The 12,699-nt window shown below is 44.0% G+C and overlaps 1 long non-coding RNA gene across 1 annotated transcript in view; it reads right to left on the bottom strand.

Annotated features, from left to right (window-relative positions):
* LOC122549678 overlaps nucleotides 1-3,231 on the bottom strand; it is a 6,201-nt gene extending 2,970 nt beyond the window's left edge. Inside the window, exon 1 of the long non-coding RNA XR_006311635.1 lies at nucleotides 3,203-3,231. This is a non-coding gene — a long non-coding RNA (uncharacterized LOC122549678). The remainder of the gene's footprint in view (nucleotides 1-3,202) is intronic.
* Between the last annotated feature and the right edge of the window lie 9,468 nt (nucleotides 3,232-12,699).

Consider the following 12,699-nt stretch of genomic DNA (forward strand, 5'->3'; position numbering starts at 1 on the left):
TATTTGCCAGGAATTGGTGTTGGAGAGACTGTTAGGTCTGAAGGCTGATAAGTCCCCGGGGCCTGATGGTCTACATCCCAGGGTACTGAAGGAGGTGTTTCAAGAAATCGTGGATGCGTTGGTGATTATTTTCCAGAGTTCGATAGATCCAGTGGATGTAGTGTTACTGGACTTTCAGAAAGTCTTTGACAAGGTCCCACATGGGAGGTTAGTGAGCAAAATTAGGGCGCATGGTATTGAGGGCAAAGTATTGACTTGGATTGAAAATTGGTTGGCTGACAGGAAACAAAGTGTGTTGCTGGAAAAGTGCAGCAGGTCAGGCAGCATCAAAGGAGCAGGAGAATCGACATTTCGGGCATATGCCCGAAATGTCGATTCTCCTGCTCCTTTGATGCTGCCTGACCTGCTGCACTTTTCCAGCAACACACTTTGTTTCCTGTCAGCCAACCAATTTTCAATCCAAGTCAATACTTTGCCCTCAATACCATGCGCCCTAATTTTGCTCACTAACCTCCCATGTGGGACCTTGTCAAAGACTTTCTGAAAGTCCAGTAACACTACATCCCCTGAATCTATCGAACTCTGGAAAATAATCACCAACGCATCCACGATTTCTAGAGCCACCTCCTTCGGTACCCTGGGATGTAGACCATCAGGCCCCGGGGACTTATCAGCCTTCAGACCTAACAGTCTCTCCAACACCAATTCCTGGTAAATATAAATTCCCTTCAGTTCAAGTCCTTCAGCCACTGTTACCTCTGGGAGATTGCTTGTGTCTTCCCCAGTGAACACAGATCTGAAGTACCAATTCAACTCTTCTGCCATTTCTTTGGAGTGTCAGCCTAGATTTTTTTTTGTGCTGAAGTTCTGGGGTAAAAAGTGAATCCATCGTCTTCTGATTCAGAGGCAAGAATACTAGTGTGGGAACTGCAAACGAGTAAGTACGACTTTTCATTCCACCGTAACTCTCACATGAATCACACTATTAATCTAACCATTGGCCACAGCAACCTCTCTCTTTTGTCTTACAAGTTCGACAAGCCTGCTCTTGGTTTCTGTGGAGGAATACTTTACAGAAGCTCATCCTCAGCCACTGAGGATACAGGTTCTAAGGCCTCAGAGGAAGCATCAGCAAGGCTTTATCCTCAAACTCCCACCTTCTCCGATACTGATGCCTCAGGGCAAACAGTCTGGAGAGCACCTCACTCAGACAGCTCCAAAACACTGTTGAAGGCCTTCTCAGGCCCAGAGGGGAGATGACCTGGAGAAGTCGGCCAGCAAGGGCTTCCTACAAGTGCACAGGGAGGAGCAGCAGTGGCTGACAGGCATGTAGGATACAGTGGCTGCCCCTACCCAGGAGCTGCATCACTGCAGCAAATCAAGTGACTATCTGACTGCCTGGATGGCTGACATTGGGTCACAGGCCCAGCATCCTTGGGAACTTCTGTAGACGCGCAAGCAACTATACTCCAGCTCCCCAGCCACTGATCCCCAGAACCAAAGGCATGGTGACAAGGGGATGGGAATCCTTGACCCCAAGCGAGGTGCTCCCCCCTCATAAGGTGACAGGACATTGTCAGAGGGCATCCAGCGGGAGGAAGTACAACACATATGCCCCTCAGCAGTTCCCATGCAGGACACTGTGTGGTGTCCAAGTCATCCACCTCCATCCCCGCCCCCTTGGTTGTTCAAATCAAGGAAGGTTAACCTACCTCTGGCATATCTGACCCATCTAGGCACAAGCACTACTGAGGTCACCCTACCAAACCTCTAGGGCCAGTGGCCTCTACATTAGAGTGGACTCCCTCCAACCCAGTTGCAGACCCAGAGTGTGCACCTCAGTGTAGTGGGAGGGAGAGAAAAAAGAAAACATATTGAGGACACTTTGATAGCATGGGTGAAGAAGTCTATGTGATTAACCAAATTTTTGATATACGTGATGTCGACATTCCTTGCATGCATCTACGTCTGAGCCTCTCTTTCTAGGCACTGATCACATTGTCATGCCATTTGTCAGCAGTTGATGGATTCTTCGTGAAACTTCATGGATTAAGGTTTGCATTGAGGGTCAACCATCTCAATTACCATCAGAGATTGCATGCTGCTGGCGCCTTTGGTGCTTTTAGATGAATATTCTGAATGTTTGGATCACTCAGTGCTCAAATGTGTAGCTGCCAAACAATTGTCCAGGTAGGTGCCACCTGCAGAGAGAGTGAATGCTTTTCCTGTGCCAGACCTTTCAGGGGTGGTGACTAACCATAACCCTAAAACTAACCCTGACCCCATCCCCAAACCTAAACAAACCCTATCGTTACCTTAACCCTAACCCTACAGGCCTTTGCGCAATACCATTCGGGGGATGCTGAACCTAACACTAACAACAACAATAACCTACAGCCAAACCATAGGAACACCCATGGGATCTCTGATATCAGGATTCTTAGCATAGGCAGTAATGCAGAGACTCGAACAAACAGCCCTGCCAACCATCCAACCTAAACTTTGCATCCGCTATGTGGATGATACCTTTGTCATTACTAAATTAAATAAATTAGAGGAAACCTTCAAGACCATCAATAATACCCTTACTGATATAACATTCACTAAAGGGGAGGAAAACAACAACAAACTGCCTTTCCTAGATGTCGCAGTGGAGCGAACAGCCAACAGGGAACTTCAAACCAGCAACTACAGGAAAGCAACACCTACTGACCAAATTACTGAACTACAGAAGCAATCATCCCAATACCCACAAAGGAAGCTGCATTAAAACATTATTTCAACGAGCCACCACACACTGCAGCAGAGAGGAACTACACAGAGCAGAGGAAAATCACCTATACAGTGTATTCAAAACACAGTCTGCCGATTTCTCAGCAACAACCACAAAAAGCAGCCAAAACATGTCCAGAAAGCCTAGCCATTTTCTCCTACATCAAAGACATCTCAGAAATGACTGCCAGTCAACTCAGACTTCTTGGCATCATGGTGGCCCACAAACCCACCAACACACTAAAACAGCAGCTAATGAACTTGAAAGACCCTAGACAGACAACAAGCAAAACTAATGTCATTTACAAAATACCGCGCAAGAACTGTAACAAACACTGCACTGGACAAACAGGCAGAAAACTAGCCACCAGGATACATGAACATCAACTAGCCACAAAAAGACATGACCCACTCTCACTTGTATACTTACATACAGATAAGGAAGGACATCACATCGACTGGGACAACACATCCATCTTAGGACAAGCCAAACAGAGACATGCATGAGAATTCCTAGAAGCATGGCATTCCAACTGGAACTCTATCAACAAAAACATTGATTTGGATCCAATTTATCACCCCCTGAGAAAAAGAACAGGAAATGACATCACTACAGGAAATGACACCACCAACCCAAGGAAACCTAAACACATAAATAGAAAGTGGGCCATGCCACCAACACTTCATCCGGAAGCTCACTGAAGATGTTACCTAGTATGATGACAAAACTACTGAAAAAGAAACTTCCAGCTCAGTGAGCAAACCTACATCCAGAACCTCAACCTGAGCTACAAATCTTCTCAAAACTCACTAACTAACCTTAAACCAAACCCGAGCCCTAACCCTGACCCTAGAGGCCAGTATGCAAGACCTTTCAGCCGGTGCTGACCTGACCCTGACCCTAACCCTAATCCTAACCCTAACTCTGACCCAAACCCAGATCCTGACCCTAAACCTAAACCTAACTGTAATCATCACCCTAACCCAGATTCTAAACCTGATCTTAACCCTCACCGTTAATCTAAGCCTAGTTCTAAACCTAACGCTGATCCTGACCCTAACCCAAACCCGAACCCTATCTGTGTCTCTTTAAAAGCCCTGTGAACAATCTCTGCTGCAGTTCCCTCCTCACAGGGTGGGTCACTTACTCCACTCACTTGAACTGTGCTCGCAAGCATTTTCTTCCCATTGCACATTTCTGGTCTCCAGCAAGATGGAAGGGGACAGGAAGTGCTCCTCTTCCAGCAGTTCCCAGTCTTAGCCTGATCGTGATACTGTGCTCACAAATATCTATATCCCCTTTCTAGTGGCCCATCCTATCAACATATGAGATTTCACTTACACAAGTCCGAAACCAACCCATCTACGCCCACCCTTCCCACACAGACCCTGGGAAATGAATTGCCAGGTGTATTTCTTCCCTTCCTGCCTTGAAAGCAAGGTGATCCTCACTGTAGCTGAGCCCCCTCCTCATACATCTTTTCTAGCTATCTTATCATCCCCTTGGTGCTTGTGTATGGTGTCCTACATTGTGGTTTGATTGCAGCCATCATAGAAGTGGTTCGGAGCAAGCACTGATCTAAATCTACTGGGTACATGCTCAGGTTTCCATGTTGAGCTTTCCCAATAACCAGCTTGACTGGTGAGCTTGATAAGCTGGATGGATCAATATTACTGAGACTAGTTGCAGTGTTAACAAGACGCTTAACTGGAATTAACCCCTGTCAATTGGCATCTCATGGTTCTGAAAAAGAGTCACTGGATACAAATGTTAACTCTGTTTTCTCTCCACAGATGCTACCAAATCTGCTGAGCTTCTCCAGTAATTTCTGTTTTTGTGCGTTTCAGAATTTCGCCGTGCAACTAATGAAAAATATGAGAAGTGAGCTGATGTCAAGGTTGAGTTGGGCCTTCCTGTACTTGTCCACTGATTCTGTCATAAAGCTTGCCTAAGACCCTCTCACTCTGACTCTTTCTGATCCTGTCCAGTGAATCTGTTAGGATCTGGTATTTATGAAAGCTTGTCCAGAGATGTAACCAAGACCTGCAAAGAAATCTGAGGTATTTCTTCCAAAAAAAGATCCTCCTACTGATCAACTACATTATAAAAGGGGTCAAAGGAAATGTAACAAGAGAAAGGAGAATTGGGTCTGGGCAAACTCATTCCCTTCACTGAGTCAAATACCTAAATTTTGCCTCTTGGCATGCATCTGTATAGTTACTTGCACCCACTCATGTTAAGTGGGATGCCTTTCTAAGACTCTGCATATTACAACAGTCAGTGTTGGAGGGCACCAGGAGGTGTTACCCAATTGCATCATGTCCCAAAGAATTTGGCATTTTAAACAGCTTATTTTCAACAAGGTATTTATGTGTTGCTGCAATGAGGATAGGCTGTAAGAGGCGAGACAATCTGGTAATGGAATAGTCAGGTCTAGAAGGAACAAAGGCATAATGAAGCAGTCAGCAGTAGATGAACCAAGACAGGATGGAGTTGGATAATATCACACATGACTCAAGTGGAATAGGCAATCTTAGTGATGACATTCATATGTGGTTGAAAGATATTTTGATGCCAAATATGACTCCAAGGTTCAGTTCAGCCAACATAATGTTTCAGAAAAAGGCAATTTCTGTCCATCTACTTCTGGATGTTGGATAAGCAGTCTGCTAATTTAGAGACTGTGTGGGGGAAAGTATTATTGATGTAAAGTTGGGGATCTTAGTAATGATCCTGTTTTCCAAATGATATTGTTGAGGTTTTACATGTAATGCTTGGCATTTGTGCAAATTCAGTTTTGAACATGTGTTGATATAAAAACAGGAGAAGACCTATAGCTCTCAGAGTCTACTCCATCTTTCATTAAGATCATACCTAATCCAATTGTTGTCTTAGCTCCACTTTCCTGTCTGCCCTGCCACAAGTCAAGACTGTGGTGCTGGAAAAGCACAGCCGGTTAGGTGGCATCTGAGGAGCAGGAGAATTGATGTTTTGGGCATAATCCCTTCATAAGGATGCTGCCTGACCTGCTGTGTTTTTCCAGCACCACACTCTCAACTCTGATAACCAGCATCTGCAGTCCTCAGTTTCTCCTGCCCTCCCATAACCTTGGACCCCCTTGCAGATCATGACTCTATCTAACTCAAGCTACCGTATATTCTGGGGCCAAATTCTATTGTTGCCTGGTATAGAGAATTCCAAAACTTACCAGAACTTTGAGAGAAAAACCTCCTCTTCCCTTCAGACTTCAATGGAAAGCATCTCATTTAAAAATTCTCTTTTAGTTCCAAACTCCCACACAAGAGGGAGCATCCTCTGAGCATTGACTTTGTTGTAACTCCTTAGAATTTTGTATGTTGCAACAAAGTCACCTCTTATTTTTCTGAACTCCAATCAGCATAGTGCCAACCTTCTAATTCTCCCCTAATAAGACATCCCCTTCAACCTAACAAACCTTCTTTGATTTTTAAAAAAATGTATTTCAAAAATATACTTTATTCATAGAAATCTTTTGGTATCTGTACAGTTAGTGATACCATTCATATATACATTACATGTCTTTACATAAAGAGGACAGACTGAGTAATTTGTATATACAAGTCTATGTTGACCATCCAGATGTTTAGCTGAGACGTCAGTGGAGCCCAATTACTGAGTGGGCCCCCCGCTGTTCTTCGGCAGGTACTGCAACCTAATGAACCTTCTTTGATTTGCTTTCAATACAAGTATATCTCTCCTCAAAAAGGAGACCAAAACTAAACATTGTACTCTTGCTATAGCATCACTAACTCCCTTCACAGCTGTACTAAGACTTCCCTTCTTCATGACTCAATCTCTTACACAAAGGCTAACATGTTTGTTGTCTTCCCAGTTATGTGCTGCACCTGCCAACATTTTCTGATTCACTTTTCACTCCCTATTAGTCATCTTGATATTCTTCCTGAACCTTATGACCTAAGTTTTTGCCATTTGCCTGTGATATTTGTTGTGCAGATGCATCCATTTGAAATGGAGTTGAAACCAAACGTCATTTCAAATAGATTAGATTAGATTCCCCACAGTATGGAAACAGGGCCTTCGGCCCAACAGGTCCACACTGACTCTCTGAAGGGTAAGCCACCCAGACCCATTCCCCTACCCTATTACATCACATTTACCCCTGACTAATGTACCAAACACTATGGGCAATTTAGCATGGCCAAGTCACCTAACCTGCACATCGTTGGATTGTGGGAGGAAACCAGAGCACCCACGCAGCACGGGGCGAATGTGCAAACTCCACACAGACAGTCACCTGAGGCAGGAATCGAACTCGGGTCCCTGGTACTGTGAGGAAGCAGTGCCAACCACTGAGCCACCGTGCCGCCCCATAGAGTTGTTATAACCTGGAACGGTATGGTTTTCAACAACTTGTATTCATATAATGCTAACATAGTAACATGCTTCAAGATATTTCACAGAAGTGTTAACAAATGATATTTGGCAACAAGTCACATTAGGAGATAGAAGGACAAGTGACCATAAGTGTGGTCAAAGACATTTGTTTGACATGGCACATTAAACAAGGAGAGAGGTGAAAGGAGGAAATTCTCAAGCTTAGGATCTAAAAAAGCTGAAGAATGGCTGTCAAAGATGGAGTGATGAAAACTGGGGATGCACAAAAGATAGACCAAGTCAGTTATCACAGTGAATTGTACAGTCGGAGGAAGTTATTGAGGTAGGGAAGGGTCAGGTCATGGAGTGTTGTAAACAGGAGAGATTTTAAAGATGAGGCTTTGTCGGGCTGGCGCACAATGTAACTGGATAACCACAGGTGGATTGGGTGAACTGAACTTGATACAAATTAGGATACAGGCAGCAAAGATCTGGATGAGCTCATGTTTATGGAGGGCAACGTCCTCAGGAGCCCATTCAAATGATAGTCTTTAGTTACAAGACATCTATGAGGGCTTCAACAGCATACGAGGTGAAGCAATGTGAAACTAAGAGATGTTACTCTACTAGTTACAGGCTTGTGATGGAGAGGATATGAGGTTTAAAGCTCAGCTCAAACTGAATGACAAGGTTATGACCAGTCTGGTTCAGCCTGAGATGGTCAAAAGGGAGAGGGATAGAGCGCGGGGCTAGGACGTGGAGTTTGTTGCGGAGACTCGCAAAGACAATGGCTTTAATTTTATCAATGTATAATTGAAAAAATAATTTCCTGCTCATTCAATACTAAATTGGCCAAGCAATGTGACAAATCAGAAGTAGAAGAGTTGAGTGCTGGTGGTAAAGTTGGGGCCATCAGCACATATGTGAAACCATGATATTGTACTTTCAGATAACATGAAGGATAGTTTCCAGATGAGAAATTGGATTGGATCAATAATAGTTCTCAAGTGTTGGTGGCAAATAGGTGTATGTTTATAGATTTGTGGGTGGCACGGTGGCACAGTGGTTTGCACTGCTGCCTCACAGCGCCAAAGACCCAGGTTTAATTCCCGCCTCAGGCGACTGACTGTGTGGAGTTTGCACGTTCTCCCCGTGTCTGCGTGGGTTTCCTCCGGGTACTCCGGTTTCCTCCCACAGTTCAAAGATGTGCAGGGTCAGGTGAATTGGCCATGCTAAATTGCCCGTAGTGTTAGGTAAGGGGTAAATGTAGGGGTATGGATGGGTTTCGCTCCGGTGGGTCAGTGTGGACTTGTTGGGCCGAAGGGCCTGTTTCCACACTGTAATGTAATGTAATGTAAAAAAAAAAGATAGCAATGAAGGAGTGGAAAAGCGGCAATTACAGTTGATTCTCTGGCTATGATTGGATAGATAAGTATAGAATCACCCGTATGAAAGGCAATGGAGGGGAAAGTATTGTGGAGAATGGTATTGTCAACTGGAAAACAGGCAGAAGAGGAAGAGGGGATCATCCATTATGGTTAAGAAAACTCAAAGAATTGTGGATGCCGGAAGTCAAAAACAAAAGCAGAAGCTGCAGGTAAAACTCAACAGGTCTGACAGCATCTATGGAGAGAAATCATATTAACACTTCAGGGCCGGTGAACTTTCTGAAGAATGTTAGCTCTGCTTTCTCTCCATTGATGCTGCCAGGCCTGCTGAGTTTTACCAGCAATTTCTGTTTTTGGTTTTAATTCACTATGGTGTCATGCCAGTAAATATACGTCATATTCCTACATCTTAAGACACAAACTCTATTCAACGTGTACTGTTTCCAATTATTTTTGCTTTTAAAGGTTAACCATAGGCTGCTGCAAAAATGGGCACTCTGAGGTATCTGACCTGACTTGCGTGTATAATAACTAACTCATATAACTGAATAGCCATTAAACTGTAAATATCTATGGGTGGAGTCACCACCGGTGTCAAGACAGTCAACATATGAGATTACAGTTTCTATTATCTGGATGTTTACCGAAACTTAAATTCAGTATGGTCACCTCAAACTTAGCATCTGCAAACTCAAAATATAATAAGGAGAGGTATGAAGTTTACCACAATCAGGTAAGAACTTCCACTAGTCATTCTTCTTTGTATAGCCATGGCTTCTAGTTTCAAATCATTTGTATAGACAATGGAAGGAATAATCATTTGGTGATATGTTTAAAAATAGCATTATACAACAGATTTTATTGTTCTAAGGATCAGTTTAAACACGTCTTGTTTCCTTGTTATCCCAGTCATAACCCAAATGCACACATCAAATTTAAAATGCATCTTTTATTGTGTATATGTGTCTGCTTGTGGGAGTGAGTGTTTCATTGTGTTTACATTCCAGATGTCGTGTGGATAAATGTTTATCTTTTCTTCAGATTTAAATTCAGAAAGACTGATCTGTGTCAAACTCCCACCAGCCAAAAGGTTAAAAAAAAAATTCATCTTAAAATGCACATCAATTGCAAACAACTGAGAGGTGAGGGAACAAGGAAATTGTAATATCACAATCACCTTGCAAAGATTTCCTCAACTGAGCATTCCCACTACTGAGGTTGATGGGCCCTCAGCTGTGTGCAGCCCATGCCCTTAGCCCTTCTCTTCCTTCTTACAACAGCAATAGCGCCCTCTTGCCCCCACTTCCAACTACAGCAGCCTCCAAATCCAAAGGATCATTGTTGTGGTTCTGTTCACCGAGCTGGAAATTTTTGTTGCAAACGTTTCGTCCCCTGTCTAGGTGACATCCTCAGTGCTTAAACAAAGAACAGCCAGGGAATTCCTAGAAGCATGGCACTCATCCACAAACTCCATCAACAAACACATAGACCTGCTCGGCGAACAGAACCACAACAACGAGCACCCGAGCTACAAATCTTCACCCAAACTTTGAAGACCAAAGGATCATAAGCTGTCATTTTCGCCAGTTCCAGAGAATGCCATCACCAGACACACGTCGCACATCTGCCCTTGTCAACATTCCCTCCACAACACCCTGGTCTATTCCCAACACTGCCCCATAGTATATTTGCATGCAATTGCAAAAGGTGAAACTCCTGCCCATTTATTTCCTCACTCCTCACCACAGAGGCCCCAGACACAGCTAATAGGTAGATTTATCTGCACTTCACTCAATTTAGTCTACCATATTCACTGCTGAAAATGCGATCCTTTTACACTGGGGAGACAAAACATACAATCAGTGACAGCTTTGTGGAATGCCCACATTCTGTCCTTAACAAGCCTCCAGTTGTCTGCCGCTTCAACACACCACCCCGTTCCCAGACTAACATTTCTGTCTCAGTCTGCTGCTGTGCTCCAGCAAAGCACAATGTAAGATGGAGGAACACCACCTCATCTTCCATCTAGGCACCTTACAGCTTTCAGGACTCAACATTGTGTGTAACAATTTCAGAGCGTGAACACTTCCCTCCATGTTCATGACCCAGCTTCACACCCCCATGTCCTGTATCGGTTGCTCTGAGTATAACTAACCCATTTTCAACCATTCCCAATTTCCGTTACCCTATTCAACATTAACTTCTTCCCAGGTTTATTGTCAGCCGTCCATTCTTCTGCTTTCCTATTTTTGTCTCTCTGTCTCTTTTTCTCCGGTCACCATTTCATATCTGTCTCACTCCTTTAGCCCCGCCCCAAACCCAAAACCCCATCGTCAGCATAAATACCATCTTTTCCCAAGTGCTTGCAGTTCTGATGAAGGGTCACTAGACTTGAAACACTAACTCTGCTTTTCTCTCCAAGGATGCTGCCAGACCTGCTGGGTTTCTCCAACACTTCCTGCTTTTGTTTCAGTGGCCCATACTACCTGTGCTCATTATACTGTATCTTCAGTGGTCAAAGAAGACTACCTCTAGTTTGGGCAAGGGGTTGTCCATCACTTTCTGCAAACTATGGCCCTCCAACCACTATAGGCAATTGAACTCTTTATAATCCTCCAACTCTAGTTATTTTACTTGTTTCTGTGCTGTGACTACATTTAGAGCTTGTCAAGGACCTACCCTGAGATGGATTGTTTGGACAGGAGGTTCAGTAGGTAATTAGAAAGGCACAGCAGAAATTTATCCCAAGAAAGAAGAATTATGTTAAGGGAGGATGAGGCAACCATGGCTGACAAGGGAAGTTGGGAACAACGTAAAAGCAAAAGAAAAAATACATACAATGTGGTAAAGATTAGTTGGGAGCCAGATGATTGGGAATCTTTTAAAAACCAGCAGAGGATAACGAAAAAAACAGTAAGTGGGGAAAAAAATGGAATCCACCCTCAGACCTTTCAGCTTCCCCAGCACCTTGTCCGTAGTGATGGCCATTACACTAACCTCTGCCCCTTAACCCATTAGGGGAAGCTAGCTATTAATGTGAAATAAGGATGCAAGAGTTTTTTTTAGATGTGTAAAAGGCAAGTGAGAGCCAAGAGTCAACATTGCAATGCTGGAAAATGAGGCTGGAGAAGTAGTAGTGGGAAACAAAGAAAACTTTGCATCGGTTTTCACAGTGGAAGACACCGTAGGCATACCAGAACTTCAGGAGAGTCGGGGCAGAGGTCAGTGTAGTAGCCATCACTAAGGAAGAGGTACTGGTGAAGCTGAAAGGTCTGAAAGTGGATGAATCACCTGGACTGGATGGTCTACATCCCAGAGTTCTGAAGGAGATGGCTGAAGAGACTGTAGAAGCATTGATAGCGATCTTTCATGAATCACTGGAGTCCAGGAGGGTCCCAGAGGACTGAAAATTGAGTAATGTAACACACCTGTATAAGGCAGGAGAGGCGGAAGAAGACAGGAAACAATAGACCGGTTAGCCTGACCTTGGTTGTTGGTATGAATTTAGAATCCATTATTAATATGAGAATGCAGAGTACTTGGAAGTGCATGATAAAATTGGGCTCAGTCAGCATGGCTTCATCAAGGGGAGGTCATGCCTGACAAATCTGTTAGAATTCTCTGAGGAGGTAATGAGCAAGTTAAACAAAGAACAACCAGCCAACATAGAGTCATAGAGATGTACAGCATGGAAACAGACCCTTCGGTCCAACCCGTCCATGCTGACCAGATATCCCAACCCAATCTAGTCCCACCTGCCAGCACCCGGCCCATATTACTCCAAACCCTTCCTATTCATATACCCATCCAAATGCCTCTTAACTGTTGCAATTGTACCAGCCTCCACCAATTCCTCTGGCAGCTCATTCCAGACACGTACCACCCTCTGCGTGAAAAAGTTGCCAATTAGGTCTCTTTTATATCTTTCCCCTCTCACCCTAAACCTATGCCCTCTCGTTCTGGACTCCCCGACCCCAGGGAAAAGACTTTGTCTATTTATCCTATCCATGCCCTCATAACTTTGTAAACCTCTATAAGGTAACCCCTCAGCCTCCGACGCTCCAGGGAAAACAGCCCCAGTTCAGCCTCTCCCCATAGCTCAATTCCTCCAACCCTGGCAACATCCTTGTAAATCTTTCCTGAACCTTTTCAAGTTTCACAATA

The sequence above is a fragment of the Chiloscyllium plagiosum genome, chromosome 5 (assembly GCF_004010195.1).
Source record: "Chiloscyllium plagiosum isolate BGI_BamShark_2017 chromosome 5, ASM401019v2, whole genome shotgun sequence".
In the NCBI taxonomy this organism is placed as follows: Eukaryota; Metazoa; Chordata; class Chondrichthyes; order Orectolobiformes; family Hemiscylliidae; genus Chiloscyllium; species Chiloscyllium plagiosum.